We start from the raw sequence: 17,757 nt of genomic DNA, 5'->3' as shown, positions 1-17,757 counted from the left end.
GCTGCTCTCCTGGTACCAGACCCAAGCTCTGTGATCTAGTGTTCTAGATCTAGAATGGATGGGAAAGGACTAACTAAATCCATGGTGTTGAACTTTAAGACCTGAAATTCTATACTTGCATACACTGATGGCAAAACACTTTAGAATTTGGGATTTGTTCCCCTCCAAAATCAAGTTCCCAGGATGAATTTGGAAGCAGTAGCCATGCCAATTTCTTCAGGGTAAGATATTTGTCTTTGACCCCGAAATATCTGTTGGTTGATTATTAACGGGACTTCTTCCACATCCTCAATATGTTCATAGTAAGGCAGAAATATTACACTAAAACATTTAGCATAATTTTCAGTTGTCAAAAGGATGAATTCATATATTTTTTCCCCCGCTATGGAAAGAAATCATTTAATAGGATACACGGTTCATCAGAATTTTCTGCCATAGCTAATTTGTTGGAATTTCTACACTGCAACCATGCATTCTTGGGTAGATTTTGATGTGTGAGCAGACAACTCAAGACTCCCAGTAACCTGGTATATTGCATCCATACTGAAGGGAATTGTGGGTATGAGATGGCTGATCTATACAAAGGCAATTGTTCTTACCCTTGGGTATTATTACATACATATTTCCTGAGAAAAGAAAGCCAGAAAAATAACGTATCATAAGGTCATCTATTTTAAATGACCCATCTTCCTTCTCCTGGAGGGAGGAGTTTAGGGTGGAACACAGATCCAAAGGAGTGTCCTTCTTCAGCAGAGTCTCTAACGCTGACTCTGAGGCCTATGAGTTGAGGCAATGTGCTCAGCCTGCGGAACTGTGATATTTTGATTGTAACTTTCCCTTTGCAAGCCTTTTCTTTAGATCATGTTTCTCTTTTAATTGGGCTTTGTCTTTTGCTATATACCTGCCAGGTCTCAAATGTTGTCTCATTATTCTTGGACACTGATTAAATGGTAACCGATTCATCATTATTTTAGAGGCAATTTAAAAATCTTACAAGTTGGAGAAAAGGCGCTATCTATGATAGGAGGGTGTGAATCTCCCTCAGAGAGGTGATGGGATGCTGTGGCAAAGGGCCACAGTGGGAATTCCTGGTGTGGAATTAGAACTCAGAGAAATTCCAATTCATTCATTCATTGAACAAATTGGGTTGCTACTATGTCTTAGGCACTCTTGTGAGTACTGGGATGTAAAAGGAAAAAAAAAATGTCAGCCCTCATCTATCTTCCATTTTAATGAAGAAGTTAACAATAAATGAGATAAATTATATATATGTGTATCATATCATAATTAATTACTAAGGAGAAAATTTAAAAATGAAGGGCTAGGAAGGTTGAAATTATAGTGTACCCCAGGGAATTCTTACAGAGAAGGTATCTGGGCAGGAGCAACTGCATATGTTGTGTTAATAAAGTTGACATCATAATTTTGCAAATTGTATAACAGCATATCTCTTTGGGAACTCTTTCTGAGGTCTCTGCTGGTGTTTGAAGGGCTTTGTGAAAGTGGGGACACTGAAGCTTTATTTGCTTCATGGTGAATACATGCTTAAATCGGACACTCATTACCTGAATGACTGTAGCCAAGTAACTCCAACTCTCTCAGACGTTCTCCAACTGTGAAATGGAGATAATAAAGTGTGACTCAATTCTATGGGAGTGTTTTAGTCAGCTTTTTCTCTGCTGTAACTAAAGGACCTAACCAACACAATTGTAGAGGAGAAGGCGTTTATTTGAGGGCTCACGGTTTTAGAGGTGTTAGTTTATAGAAGACAGGCTCTATTTCTTTTTTTTTTTAATCTTCAATATCCATTTTTTAATTTTCGGCAGACAAAACATCTTTGTTTGTATGTGGTGCTGAGGATCGAACCCAGACCACACGCATGACAGGCGAGCGCGCTACCGTTTGAGCCACATCCCCAGCCCCAGGCTCCATTTCTTACGGCTTGAGATGAGGCTGAACATCAGGGTGGAGTGTGTGGCAGAGGGAAGCGGCTCACATCATGTTGATCAAGAAGTAGAAAAATTGAGACTCCCCTTGCCCAATAAAAATATATACCCAAAGCCACTCCCCAATTCCCACCTCCTCCAGCCACACCCCACCACTCCAGTTACCACTCTGTTAATCCCTATCAGGGAATTAATTCATTGACTGTGTTAAGACTCTTACAACTCAATCATTTCTCCTCTGAAGCTTCTTACATTGTCTCATATGTGAGCTTTTGGGGACACCTCATATCCGAACCATAATAGGGAGTGTTATAAGGCTCAGACAACATGATGCACATACACACACACACCAAAAAAAAAAAAAAACCAATTTTTATCACTATATTAAATACATAATAAATACTAAATTCTTAACATCTTAAACATATTTTTATATGTCCTGTTGGTTTGCCAGTTTGTTTATTTGTCTGCCTGTTTATTAATTTAATTATCAAAGCTGTTTGTGGAATCACCATCATATATAAAATCAAAATGTTAGATATTCTGTATTTACTTTTTATTTATTTAAATGCCAAATTTCATGTCATTTATCATCATGATTTTTAAGGCAAAATGCCAGTTAAAACAAAATACTGTGTGTTAGCCGAGTTCTTTATTGTGCTCAAGTCTGAGGAGGAGGAAAACACGACACACATTTAACATATACCCTTCATAGATACTTCACATGTATGTATGTATTTTAACTCACCTCTATGAACACATGAGGTAAATATTAAATTTATATTTTAGATGGGGACAAAGTTAATTAAGATTAAGCAAATTGCCCAGTCACTTTGTTCACAGGGATAGAACTGGGAATCAGTCACAGATACGTGTACTTAAAAGTTGATACTGTTTCTATGAAGTCTTAAGCGAGTACAGATCTGCAGAAAATGAATTATTCATAAAGTGAAGGTAGCATTCTTATCACTCAGTCTTGACCTTAAGGAAATTAATTACCAAAACAAGGCATGATATTTACATATTTGTACCTGTCCTATTAAGAACTCAGAAGCAGAGGAAATTGGCAAAGATAAGAGCAGAATTTGATTTTCAGCCTGAATTACTGTCAGTAAGTTTAATAAGTGCAAATAGGCTAAGAGCATTTGCTGAAGAACACTTAGAAAAGAAAACCGTGTAACACCACCTAGGGCTCTTTACAAAATCACTCTTCTCCCAGGAGCCTGCATTTGAATTGGCTCTTCCAGGGGCTGGTGCCTGGGAACATGAAGAGGGAATCCTGCCCACAGGTTAGGCATGCCCCTTGCAAAATAAGCCTGTCCCTCGTCCAGTCTAGTTCTCCTGATTCCCACTGTGGACCCATCTGTCCTCTAATGCCAGTCTTGTCCTGTGAGAGCCGCAGTAGCTGGCAGTGACCTTGTCCCTGATCTTATTAATGTGGCAATTAGGCTTGATGTGGAGGCTTGCTCTTCAGAAGTTGAGCTAGAGAACACAAGAACAAAATAAGCATTTTTGATAGGGACACTTTGACCCCACATTTGCCGGGCAAAGTTTAACAGCTTATTTCGCTTGAATTGGGGCTGAAGAGGAGGGATATTGTCTGATGTTTTTAGGGGTGATGTCTGGGAATTGCTGATGATAAATAATAGATGTGAATGGTGGGAACATGAGGCTAAGGGGATAATTCTATGAATTGGGGCTATTGTGCTGAGCCACATGCTTTCTTTTCTTTATTTTAATTTTTTTTGGGGGTACCGGGGATTGAACTCGGGACACTCAACCACTTAGCCATACCCCCAGCCCTATTGTCTATCTTATTTAGAGACAGGGTCTCACTGAGTTGCTTAGTGCTTCACTTTTGCTGAGGCTGGCTTTGAACTCTCCATCCTCCTGCCTCAGCCTCCTGAGTCTCTGGGATTACAGGAGTGCTCCACAGTGCCCCGCCAATGTTTTCTTTTATAAAGATTTTTTTCTTTTATAAAAGGAATTTTATAAAGCAATTTAAAAAGCCCTGCCTGACATGAGTCAATAAGATATGCTACGGTCCTCATCAAAGGACATGTTGTCTGCAGAGAAATGCAAGCCCTCAAGACTCCTCTCTGCTGATAAGAAGAACACAAGTGGGGACTTATGTGACTTTATACAGACCAGATTCCGGGACTCATGGAAATAAAATAACTAAAAGCAAATCCCTTCTAATCATAAAATGTGTAGAAACACATTCCAATTAGAACCAATTAGCACAGGCCAAAGTGGCCCAGAGTTGCCATGGTTTTTTAGCAAAACATATCATAATAAAATCTTCCCTCAAGTCTGATGCAATCCTGCTATCAGTCAAAAGTTGAGAAGTGGACCTGGGTGGGACTTTCTGGAAGCTTTCCTGAGACCCCCAATAAAAAAGGACAAAATGAGCATTGTGCTTCCCCACTCCTCTCTGGAGAACCCACTCTCCATGAGAATGTCCCCCTGTTGCTTTTCTTTATCCTTCTAATAAACTCATTCCTGCTACTCTGAGACCCACACCCAACCCACTTAGAGTTATCGCACAGTCCAAAGGGTTAATTCACCAAGTAGGTTATAGCTATCATGATCTAATCATTTCACCTCTGAACATTCTTGCTTTGTTTCACCCGAGAGCTTTTGGGAGACACCATATATCCAAACCATAAAAATTATGATAAAATGTGTGAGGCTTTTTAACCCAACACTCATCAAAATTTCATAACTTGATTTTATTAATTCCTATCTCTCAAACCCTCAAACCTAACCAGGACCCTGATATAAATGAATTAAAACAAAATCAACAGAGAGAGAAATAATTATTTGAAAGACCATGAACTCTGCATACAAATGTCCACGGATTTTGCCAAATGGAAGAGATCATTCATAAAGACCTGCTTTTTATAAAAGAGGAAAATTAGAATTATCACATATGCTGCCATCAAAAAATGAAAAATGGTCAAAAGAAGGAGAACGAAGAAAATTTTGAAAGCTAAACTAGCTACAGAATTTGAAAAACAGACTTGCATGTATCGAGATCATTATTTTTTATTATCATATTAAAACAAAATATTATGTTAATAGCAATCATTCTGAGACATTAGTAAGAACTGTGACTACAGGTTCAGGTACTTGGAGATGAGAAATGTTAGTACTGCATTTTCAAAACATTCTCATAAAAACTAGGAACTACCACTGCTTCTTCAGCAAGGAGATTCTAGGCACCTGAGTAATCCACTTTGTTCCCCCGCCCAGCACTGGTAATGACCATGAACAATGGAGTTAGAGTGATGTAGGCATAAATGCCAGAAGCTGTGGAATATTGCACAAGTTTAGACAAGGTTATTATTGTTGATGTTATATTTACCAGTGACTTATGCATTTATATAAGTAGAAAATTCTCATTTATTAAGATGGAGGCTATAGAAGAACTTAGCAAACAGAATTGTCCTATTAAGGAAAAGAGGGCAAATCATATATACTTTGATTTTACCAACTATACAATGGGGGCAAAGATGCCCTTACAATAGTAATGTTGTAATAATTTAAAGATATTATTTAACATAGAGCAAAGATGTGGTCTATTAACTTTTTTCCTTCTCATTCCTCTAGTTTCCTGGCTGCTGGAATTATTTAGTCTTAATTCTGACTCTTGGGTGTATCAATGAAGTGCCCTGGGTCTTTCAGTCCTGTGATCATACTTGGGCACACACTATGCCCTGGCATTGCCATGATTATGCCAGAGTAGAGGTTTTTTTATTATTTTATTTTATTTTTAGTGATTATTAGATTTTTGGTCCTTCTCATGTTTTCAGCTTACTACCCGTGCTGTCTATAGCTGTCAGCTAATAACTCTTAGATTCCACTCCTTTGTCCTGATGGGTCTTCTGGGTTAATGGCAAGCTTACAATATTGATGGCAGATACACAAATATTTGCTTCAACAAAAAACAGGACTGCCATCTGATACATAATGAGAAACTGACCTGGCAGTAGATTGTAGTGGTTGAGAGGTTGGGACACTGGCCAGTTAACCGAAATTTAATTCAGAAAATGATCAACTTACGAAGTGACCAATTAACAAAATAGAGATGTTCTCTAATGTATAATTTCATTGAGATTTTGCTGTTGCCAAGACATTTTTCAGACCAATATTACTGACTTTTACAATGCCCTTCGTTTTATTTGGCAACTGATAGCTATCTTTTAAGAGCTGTGCATCTCTCACAGATTTACTCTGCCTGAGCCTTGCATCTGCACTAAGTCTAAATTTATAATTCCTTTGTTTGAGAATCTTTTTTTTTTGGTAAATTGATCGTACATTGATATTTGCTGAATTGTTTTCACTGAATTATGTTTTGATGAAATGATGAAGATTTCAAGATTTTTGAGTTTGATAGTGACTTATGGGTTCTCTGGCTTCATTACTTGCTGGCTGGATAGCCATGGCAAAAGAACTTTTCTGATCCTTAATCTCCACATGCACAAAATATAAGTCACTAGAATATCATTATGTAGGGTCGTGAGGATAAATATACTATACTGTACAGGGTGAAATATTCAGTAAAGTCTCAGAACTCTGCTGCATCATTCATGTGCAAATATCAGATTGCCATGATCTGCTCTTTGTTTCTATTATTGGGAACAGAGATGAGCAGAAGTTTAGACTCCTGTTTTTCATGCACCTATTGTGTGCAAAACACTGTTAGAGGTTAAGTAGGTCATCTCAGTTCTTACATGAACACTTAACAAGATGCACCAACCAAAGTGAGAACATTCAGTCTGAGAAACCTACAAAATTTTTCAAGCTTTCACAGATAATTTGTGGAGTAGACATTCAAACCATATCTGTCTAATTCCACAACTCCATTAATACCTCATATTCAGCTGTGAAGCAGCTTTAATTTCTGTTTTTGCTCAATAAACCCTTCTCCCTTAATAATTATCTTTGAGTATTTAAAAACTCTGATTCCCATTCAATAGCATCAAGTTTTTTTTTTTTTTAAAAATAGAGTTTAACAAACAATGTAAACATTTAATGCCCTCTCTTCTTTCTCACATTTAAAGTTTTTTTATTAAAAGATAATCATTTAGGGTCAACCTATGTTTGGAAAAAATAGCTTCAGGTTTTTTGAAAGGAAGGTGGATGGATGTGTGGGCTATGGAAAACATCCTGTAGTAAAGACAACCAGAAAAATGAGAATGATCATAATGGCCTTATCATTTTTTTTATTTTAGGTATAGCTGTCGACAACTGGCAATTCATGAGGTCCTTTCACATACATTTATCTAATTTAACCCTTTCAGAATGGAAGAGGACAAATCATTAATCTCATTTTCAGATGAGAAAATTACATTTTAGAGAGGTTAAGTGAACCCACTTCACATATTTAGAACCTAGTAGAGATGAGAAATGAGCTTAGATCCTCTCATGACAATTTTTTTTTTTTAATGCTAGGGAAGCCCATGATGAAGTGCTATGGAAGATAGCTACAGTAGCTTGGATGCAAAGAGGTGTCCCAGTATCAATTCTCCCTATTTCTCTCAGAGAAAGACTCTCTATGGCTAAGACACATGATCCTACATGATTGTTATAGCTCCAGCCTTGCCACAGCTGTTATCAATGACCTTCTGAGAGTCTTCTTTTTGAAATAGCCAATGCCCATTCCTGGTCCCCTTTCTTCCTGTTTCTTTCCATCTTTCTACCTGAAACAGGAGTGTGATGACTGTGGCTCCATCTCCGGAGCATGCCCTTGAGTACACGCATCAGGAAGGGCAGAGGAAAGAACAGAAAGCTGGAAGGTTCCATAAACTGGAGATGTTCCATATCAAGCCAGAACACCCTTCCTGGACTCCTCTCTCAGAGAGAAGTTAACTTTTATTGTAATCGATAGGTTGAGTTTCTTCTGCCTCCAAACCCAATCCGGGTAAGCCAGCATCTGTTACAAGTTTTATTCCTGAGGTGACACACAATGTAGAGAAGCTGGCCAAATGGAGTAAAACCCAGAAGCCTGAGAGCTACTGAAAACTGTGCCTGAGTGAAAGAGCCGTGATTCAATGACAGGTGAGCTGAGAAAATTTCCCATGTAGAGGAACCCTCATAAAGACTCACCCATACCAACCACAGGGGGGGTCTTCCTCCTCAGGGTGTTTTGGCACTTATTCTTGTTGGAAATACAGCTTCATGGAAAGCTGGATTTGAGGAAAGATTATGTTAGCTGTTAATTAGTTTCTATTTTCTTCTTCCCTTGAGTTGTTTATCTTACTTAACAAGCAACTTCTCATCAGGAGCCCATGATCTGCAGGCACCCCATGAGGACCACTCTTAGCTTACGCTGCATGAACCCTCCAAAGCATTTTTTTGAACTCGGCAGACATGGAATACATCTTCTTTCTCAGGAAACATCATCTGTCACCTCCTTGTGCCAGTCACATAGACACGGGAAATGTATTTTTTTCTTACATTTCATAGGGTCCAAAGCTGTATCACTTACAGTCACTTATTCTGCATCTTTAATATTAATCTTTAATTTTTGTTCTTATAAACTTTTCTATTTTAGAAATTTTACATCTATAAAAACATTGTGAAAAGAGTTCCTCTATTATTCAAATTCCTCTTACTATCAAATTCAGTTTCCCCTATTGTTATCATCTTTAATAAAAATAGTCCCTATGTCATAATTAATAATAACTAAAATGTGTATTTTATTCGTGTTCTCTAGTTTTTGCTATGCCTTTTTTTCTGTTCTAGAATCCAACCCCAGGTTCCATATTGTATTTAGTCATATGTCTCTTTAGGTTCTTCTGGAGTGACAGTTTCTCAGACTTTTCCTTGTCCCCAGTTTCTAAGGACTTGAAAGTTTTGAAAGGTACTGGCCAAGTATTGTCTAGAATGTTCTTCCACTGGTATTTGATGTTTTCCTCATGATCAAGCTGGTGTGGTGGGTTTTGGCAGGAAGACCATAATGGGTAAATGCCATTCTCATCACATCATATCAAGGGAACGCAGTGTCCATAAAGTTTATCACTGGTGATGCCACCGTGATCATCTGGCTTAGGTCACCTTTTCCAGGCTTCTCCACCATGAATTACACCTGATAGAATCTTAACACTTAGTAACCTTGTTTCAGCAAAGACACAGACACAAGCAAAATTAAACTTTTTTTTCCATTTACCAATTTATAAAAACACACATAATATTTAAATATATTACCTTATGTAACTTAATAAGTAAAGAGTACTTGATTTTATATTTAGTGGTTGATATTTTAACACTTTAGCTTTGTAAATTAATCAGATGTCTGTAAAAACCAAGATTTTAGACAAATGTAGTAAACAGAACTAGCCATCTCTTTCTTGATGAAGAAAAATCCTTCTACAGGATACCATGATGGTCCCATTGATATACTTAATAATTCGTCTTTAAAAAGCCATGGGCTGCATTTTTGTATTGGATCAACATATGTTCTAACTGTTCTTGGTCTTACTGGGGTGCCTCCTTTCTCTAACAATTTCTCTTCCTCTGGGGCGAACAACTTCAAACCTTGAGTCAACCATTTTCTCCAGTTTGCCTGAGAAAGTTCTAGGAACAGGCAACTTGAAATAAAAACAAAATAAATCAAAACAAGAACACATTGTTTTTTGAAATGGTCACCCATTCTCTCGCCTTCTTCAGGGGTGAGCAATTTCACTTACCTCCAAGCTTTAGACGTTCCCCATACGGGCCACCAATTGCCACAGTCTGGCTGGGCACAAAATCACGAGCCACCACACGCCTTGAAGATTCAAACAGCAACTCTTTATTCTTGAACTGTTACCGACACTCTACACAAATGTTCTGGGCAAAATCCACACTTCCACTGGGCTCTGCATCCCCAAATCTCTCTCAATCCCAGGAGAACTCAACGGGAACTCAAGGAAAGGGTGCCTGGAGGCAGCAGGATATGCCCTATTCCCAGCAGGATACACCTTAAACCTGGAACTGCCCTAAACCCAAGGAGTGCCCTAAATCCTGATCCGCCCTAAACCTGGATCCACCCTGGTACTTGAGCAAGGTCACCTTACATGCAATGTCACTGCAAATGACCTGGGTCATGCCATGAGTCATTCCTACTTGGCAATGGCTCTCAGCAAAGTTATACTTAGTCGTTATTTTTTCTAATGACTGATTTTTTACCCTAACTTCTGAAATAAACTAGGTGCTCCTACATAACCCTATGCAATATGAAAAAGACAAAAATAGTTGAGGCATGGAGGTGGAATGGGAAAATGAAGATATATAGGGTGAAAGAGAAACAAAGGCAAAGTAAATCCACAGAGAAATGTCCCAGAGAAGGCTGCACCATCACCAGAGGAGGTAAGTGGAAAATATGGCTCTTGGCTTCTGGGGGGTGGGGGGGGGGTAGGGGGCAAAGCATAGAAAGGAAAATAAGTTATGTTAGAATGTTTGTCTAAAAATTTCTCCTGTTGGTCTCAGAATGATTGTGTGATATGGTGGCCAACATTTTCACACATTCTTGTCTATCTATTCACATACCTTTTCATTTACCATCTATCCATCATCTTCTATCTCTTTAAGGTCTGTCTAGCAATGTAGCCTTTATAATCCTTTCCTGTAACTTACAGACATCATAAATAAGCAGAATTTTCGGCACCATATTCAATATCCTCTATTGAGTCTGTTCACATAGCTCTGTAAATCTGGTTGGACCAAAGTTACAATTTATGAATTTGAACTAGGCAGACATGAAATACATCTTCTTTCTCAGGAAACATCATCTGTCACCTCCTTGAATCAGTCACATAGACACATAGGAAATGTATTTTTTATAGTAATGCACAGACAATTTATGTCTCAGACAGTTCACATCAATTTCATTTCTGATTAGTGAGCTTTGATAATAATTGGGACTACAGAGATTTAGGCTATGTTTTGTAGCAAAAACAAACAAACAAAAACAAAACTGAAATGAGGGTGTGTCTGTACTGTTATGATATATTCTCAAAATAAAGGCAGAGGTTATACCACCTTATGAAAAACAGAGACAAGATCTAGAACACATGACCAAGGGGGATATTTTGATGGAGAGGCAAACTCAGAAAGATGCATTGGGATCCAACGTTTCAAGGTCAAGATGCAAGAACTAAAGAAGAAAAAAGCCTTTATCTCTAAAAATTGCGGGGGAGGCGGTTATATCAGACCAGATCAACAGGTTTTATGCTGATAATTATTTCAGCAGTGGATGTCTTAGCCAGAGAAGATGTATGCTCTCATTTTAATTTGACTTCTCATGGTAGTATGACCTCAGGGCCCAATCCTTAAATCGTTCCGGGTCTAAAGAAATACCATTTATTTTTCATCATTCTCTTCGCTTATCTAGAGTGGCTAGTCCATAATGAGTACTCAATAAATTTGTGTTTTCAACAGTTAACACATTTAATTCTATTACAAGTACACAAACTGATGTTGACAATATCAGTGAATGAAAGAATTCAGGCTTCGACACTTCTCAGCTCTATGGTATTCAGCCAAGTATGAAAATAATATCTGAACATCTATTTGTGGAGAAGGTTATATAAGATCAGACATACAAAGGCTTCTGGTATCTCATTTAATATATAATAAAGCATATGTGTGGACAAGGGCAAACCTGCCAGCTCATAGCCTAAGCTCTTGTAGTTGAGCTATCTCTTCATTTCTAAGATTTAATAAATTTTTACCACATGTCAATCTTTTAACAATATCTTTTGCAAGGAGTGAGAAATGGAAATTGTAAGAAGCAGGCTAATTTCAGAAATATTAAAGCATGGTGGTGGGATGGAGAAAAACCATGCTGCTTAGACACAAGCAAGTCTGACACTTTTATTTATGAATTACTAAGTTGACAATTTAAGACTCATATGGGTTTAAATGTACAAAGCAATTTTCTCAGGGACAAGTTACCCTTGAACAAACAGACCTTGAAGTTTCAGCTTTAAGATGTGAAAAATTTAATCTCTACTCTCCAGAGAAGTAGCAGTACCCTTAAGACCTTGCCTGGTAATCAGCCCAGCCCTGGTTACAGTATCAGGCACAAGAGGCACAGATGCAAGAGCTCCTGAAGCTTGCTGAAAGAATTGCTCCCAAGGGCATACATGCACAGTGTAGTCTATTTGTGCTAAATGTATGCAAAAGCTGGAGTCAAATATGCAGTTTGCTTAATGATGGAATAAAGACCACTTAAATTAATGGATATTTGAAACCTATCCTTCCAGTACAATTATTGAAGCAAGAGATAATTATTCCCATTACTTTGTTCCCCGCCTCTCAATAGGCTACTCCTTTGACTCCTGAATGCAACTATCTGCTTTGTTCCTAGTGAACTTAATTCATCAGGTGGGTCTGTTTCAAAGCTCTTAGCGCCTCACATATAACACTTCAATTAAATCGAGAAGAGTAATTACTTAAAGTGACAAACAGAAGAATGCTAATTAACTAAAAAGTTCATTTCAGGGCACTTAAACTAGAGTAGTGCAAAGTAAAGAGGTCATGATTTAATGTATTTGCTTGACTTGCTTTTGTAAAACACAGTTCTTCATTATAATAATGCCAAAAGAGCAAAAGGGTGTTGCATTAACAAAGAATTAATGACTCTTCGTTACTGAAGAGATTGGATTTCTGTGTTTTTATTCACAAAGAATATACGAGTCATGATGAAGAATAAACTTAATGATCTCAGATTTTACTTGTTATAAATATTCCAAGTGTATATTAATATTTCCAGTGGCCAGGCTAACAAATCAAGCCTAACATGTTAAAACAATTCTCTGAATCCTGATTGAATAAAAATCAGCTTAAAATGTGTGTGTGTGTGTGTGTGTGTGTGTGTACATACACCTGCATACATATACACAAACATATTTAATCTTTATAATGATTATACAGTGGGTATAATATATACCTATTCTAAATAACATGCCAGCCTGTGAAAAATCTTTCATATTTGTTTTTTGTAAGAGAAAATTTGAACTCATCAAATGATATAAATAATGACAAAAACACCCATAAACTGAAATGTAGTTGATGTCAGAAGGTAGTCAAAAAAAACCTAGTCTTACTACTTTTCTAATATTTTAAAATTATAACATATGTTTAACTTTTAATATACACAACATTTTTACAAATCATTTGTAAGTGTAAACATCAAGATGCTTAGCATAGAAAAACAGAAACCAGAAGATGAATCAGCTAGCGGTAGGCCAATTTAGCTTAATGACATAATTTGATATTTATTTTCCCATTGTAATAAAAAAAATGTTACAGGGAAATTAAACACTTTGCTTTTGGTAAGCTGATGAATCTAGCAAGAAATCAAGAAGGGAATTTTAAAAATCTATTTAAACAAATGAAAATGAAGACACAAGATACTAAACCCTATGGAACTCAGAAAAGGTTGTACAAGGAGGAAGTTTACAGCAATCAATGTCCACGTTGCAACTGTAGAAACACCAAATATCAGTTAAACAACATGGCATAGCTATGTTTCTAGGGAACTAGAAAAACCAGAATAAAAACTAAGCCTCACGTCCAAAATTAATAGAAGGAAAGAAATAATAAAGATAAGAAGAAGCAAAAACATCAGAGCAGAAATCAATGAAATGGACACTGAAAAAAAAATACACAAGACGAATGAAACAAACACCAAGTTCTTTGAAAAAATAAATGAAACAGACAAATGCTCAGCTGGACAACTAAGGAAAGGAGAGGGAAGACGCAAGTAAATAACATCTCACATGCAAAATGAAACATTAAAACCAATACCACAGAAACACAAAAGATCGTGAGATTATGATGCACCACTAAGTGCCAACAAATTTGATAATCTAGAAGAAAAGAACAAATCCTTACACCTTAAGAAGACTGAATAATGAATAGAAAGAAAATCTGAACAGTAATGAGATTGAATCAGTAAAGACTCCCGTCAAAGAAAACCCAGGACCAGACAGCTTTACTGATGAATTCTACAAAACATTTAAAAAAATAATCCTGAATTCCTTAAATTATTCCCGCATCCCTCCACCCCCACCCCATCCCCCCCAAAAAAAAAAAACACACACACACACAGAAAAGGAAGTAATTAGAACACATTCTAAGAGGCCAGAATTTCCCTGATCTCAAAACAAGATAAGGGGAAACATACACGTGCAGACACCCACCCACCCACCTCCCCTCACACAAGAAACTATAAGCCAATATCCTTGATGAACATAGATGCAAAAATTCTCAATATAATACAGGGAAACCAAATCCAAGAACACATTTAAAAAGATTATTCACCATGATCAAATGGGATTCATCACAGGGATGCAAGGATGGTTGAACATAATCAAATCATTCAATGTGATGCACTATATGATCAGAATGTCAGAATGAAGGGTAAAAAAACAATATGGTCATCTCAATAGAAGCAAAGAAAAAAGGCATTCAATAAAATTCAGCATCCCTTCATGATAAAAATTAATTAAATTAGGCATAAAAAGAACATACCACCTAATTAAGATCATTCATAATAAGCCAATAGTCAACATTATATTAAATGTGGGAAAGTTAAAATCTTTCTAAAAACTACAGCAAGATAAGGATACTGGCTTTCGGCACTATTTTATTTTTAAAAAGGTTCTGGAAGTCCTAGCCCAAAAAAATTAAACAAGAAAAAAAAATACAGGGAACCCAAACTGGAAAAGACAATCAAATTGTCACTGTTTATACATGATACTATCTTACATATATAAAATATTAAAAGTTTCACCAAAAACCTATTAGAATAAGTAAATTCACCATTTGCAGAATACAAACTCAACATACAAAAATCAGTCACATTTCTACCAACAATTTCACATTGGGTCTGTAGTAAAGGAAATAAAATAAGTATGTTGAAGAGAGATCTCCACTTTGAAATTCATTATAGTACTATTTCTAATATATTAAAAATGGGACCAATCTAAGTGTCCATCAGCTAATGAATGGATAAAAAAATAAGATAAGCAATGCTTGTATAAATATATCAAAACAGATTGTACTGTCATGTATAAATAAACGGGCAATAAAAATTAAAAATTAAAAAAAAGAAAACGTGTACCTATACCTAATGGAAAACTATTCAGCCATATGAGATGGAAAAATACTGTCATTTGGGACAACATGAATGGAACCGGAGGTCATTATTTTAAGTGAAATAAGTCAGGCACAGAAAGGTAAGTGCCAAATAATTTCACTCCCATGTGTAATATAAAAAAGTAAATTTTAATTGAGGGTAGAATACCTATCAGCAGAGTTTGGGGACTGTTATGGGAAGAAGGGGGAAAGGTTAATCAATTGATACTAAAATTCAGTTAGATAGGAACAAGAAGCTCTGGGATACTATTGCACAGTAGGGTGACTTAGATATTGCACATATCAAAAAGCTAGAAGAAAAAAATTTTGAAGGTTCTCACTGCAAAGAAACGATAAATGTGTGAGGAGGTAAATATGTTCAACCTGACTTAAACACTGTGCATGTCTGCATGGGTTGGACAGCAACAGTACCTACAAAAATGTACAGCTTTTAGGTTTTTGTGTACCAGTGAAAAATACTTAAAAAGTAATTCTGGTGTGGGGGTGCACACCAGTAATCCAAGCTACCTGTAAATCTGAGGCAGGAGGATCCCAAATTCAAGGCCATCCTAAGCAAATTAGCAAGAATCTGTTTCAAAATAAAGTAAAACACAAAGAGCTGGATATGTAGCTTAGCAGCAGAACCCCTGCCTGCTATATTCAAGCTCTGAATTCAATCTCCCATAGCACAAAATAAGTAAATTAAATAATACAATTAAAAAAAATTAAAATAGATAAGTAATATTGTTTTAAAAATGTGCATGCATGTATTTACATACATAAACCTAACACTCTTCTTAACTTTTCACCTTTCTCTAGCTACCATATAACCTACTCCTCTCCCTTGATCCAATGTCTGAGCCATCGGGGTTTCCATTACTCACGCACGTGACAATAACTTGCAACACTGCAATCAGGATCATAGCTGAAAATGACAGAGAGTCCAAGTGATAGTATCCACGGTCATAGTTCCAATCACCAATTAATGGTCCGCTTAAAGTAGCTAATGTAGCTTAACGCCACACAAAGTCTACTAGAGAAATTCCAAATGATAAATCCAATGGACAATATTTAGATCTGGATTTATATGGCTTCTCTGTGAATTTTGACCCTGTTTATTGTTCCATATATCTTGAATTTCTCTCTCCCCCTTGGTTTTCCTAGTGATATCCTCTTCTGGTTCATTTATCTCTCGCCATTTCTTTCTGACTTCCTTATTCTGAGGGTCTTCATACACCTGACCTAAATTGTAGATAATTCAAGTTTTATTTTGGGGTCTCTTTTCTCCAGATCCTACTTTGCAACTGTGATTGATCTTCTTCCTTCCTTTAATTTAAAAATTATCTATATTTTGACAAAAAAATCTGTACTTCTATGCCAAGAATCTTCATACATCCAGAATTTTACCTCTCACGTGTATTTTCTCCGTAGCTGTTTAACAATCTCTAAGCAAAGCACAAACTCTCCTCCTTTTTCTAAAACCTTCTCATAAGAAATTATTTTCTAAAAACATAAGAAATTATGGCCCAACCTGGGTATCTGGCCTATTTTTTCTCCTTTAGACAAAGGTAGATTATCTTTTTCCAATGATGAGTGACAAAAAAAAAGTAATATTTCTAATTACTTTCCATTTTATAGAGAAACATAAAAGAATTCTCAGCAAAAAAATTGCCACTGCCAGGTCAAGAGTCAGTTGGTAGCATCCCAGTGGGTTAAGGAACTCAGTGTGCCTAACAAATAATCCTTTGTGATGCCTACAGCTCTTTTATGTTGCCCAGAGTGAAGAAGGAATCAGAGGTGAAGGCTTGCTAATCAAACAGTATAAAAAGAATTCCTGACCCAATGATTCTGAAGGGAAAAAATAATTACCAGTCAAATTTTATAGTTGTAGAATTTCTAAGCTGTCTGTCAAATGTCTAAAACTGACCATTCAGATCTGAGTTAAGATGGGTATATTATGGTTGATTCTCCAGAAGCCCGAAGCTGCTTACGCAGTCAGTCAAGAAGTACACATTAGTCTGTCCCAGGGAGTAGGTAAAAATCTGAGACTTCTTGCTGGGAATGAAGTAAGTGAGAAAGATTTAAAACACACTTTTGTACAAAGAGAGACAGGCATGTCAACCAGTGATGGCGCCCAGTATTCTGGGAACATACAGTACACAAGTGTGTTGGAAATCAGATCATGTGTTAGCCAGAAAAGAGTTAGTGGAGAGGAACCAGTCATCATCCATTCAGGGTTTTCCTTCAAATTGACAGTTTCTTATCACAAGAAGTGCTCTGCCTTTAAATCATTGAGTAGCTGAGCAAAAATCAAGACAAAACACAATGTATGTGTAAATACTAAAATCACTCTCTTGTACTTTGACCACACTCCTCAAAACCAACAGAGGTAGACTTAACTTAGTGCTTTCCACCTCAGTCCCGTGAAAATTAACTTCTTCTTTGCTATCCACCAGCTGCCCACGCTGGAAAACTAGGTTTCAGACTACACATCCTTTCCCCCTCATCCTGACATGCGGAGGAGTCTAACTTCTAAATCACTCTTCGGTTCACGCTATTTTTTTTCATCCTCATCATCTCAGCCATGGTCCTCATCAGAGCTCTCTAATGAACTGTCTTCTTCCAGATCCACCCTTCTAATCAGCCCTTTAAGAATCACTGAAAAAAAAATGATTCGCAT

Source organism: Ictidomys tridecemlineatus, chromosome 5 (genome assembly GCF_052094955.1).
Source record: "Ictidomys tridecemlineatus isolate mIctTri1 chromosome 5, mIctTri1.hap1, whole genome shotgun sequence".
Lineage (NCBI taxonomy): Eukaryota > Metazoa > Chordata > Mammalia > Rodentia > Sciuridae > Ictidomys > Ictidomys tridecemlineatus.
The sequence above is the reverse complement of the archived record's forward strand: the minus strand, read 5'-3'. Positions refer to the sequence as shown.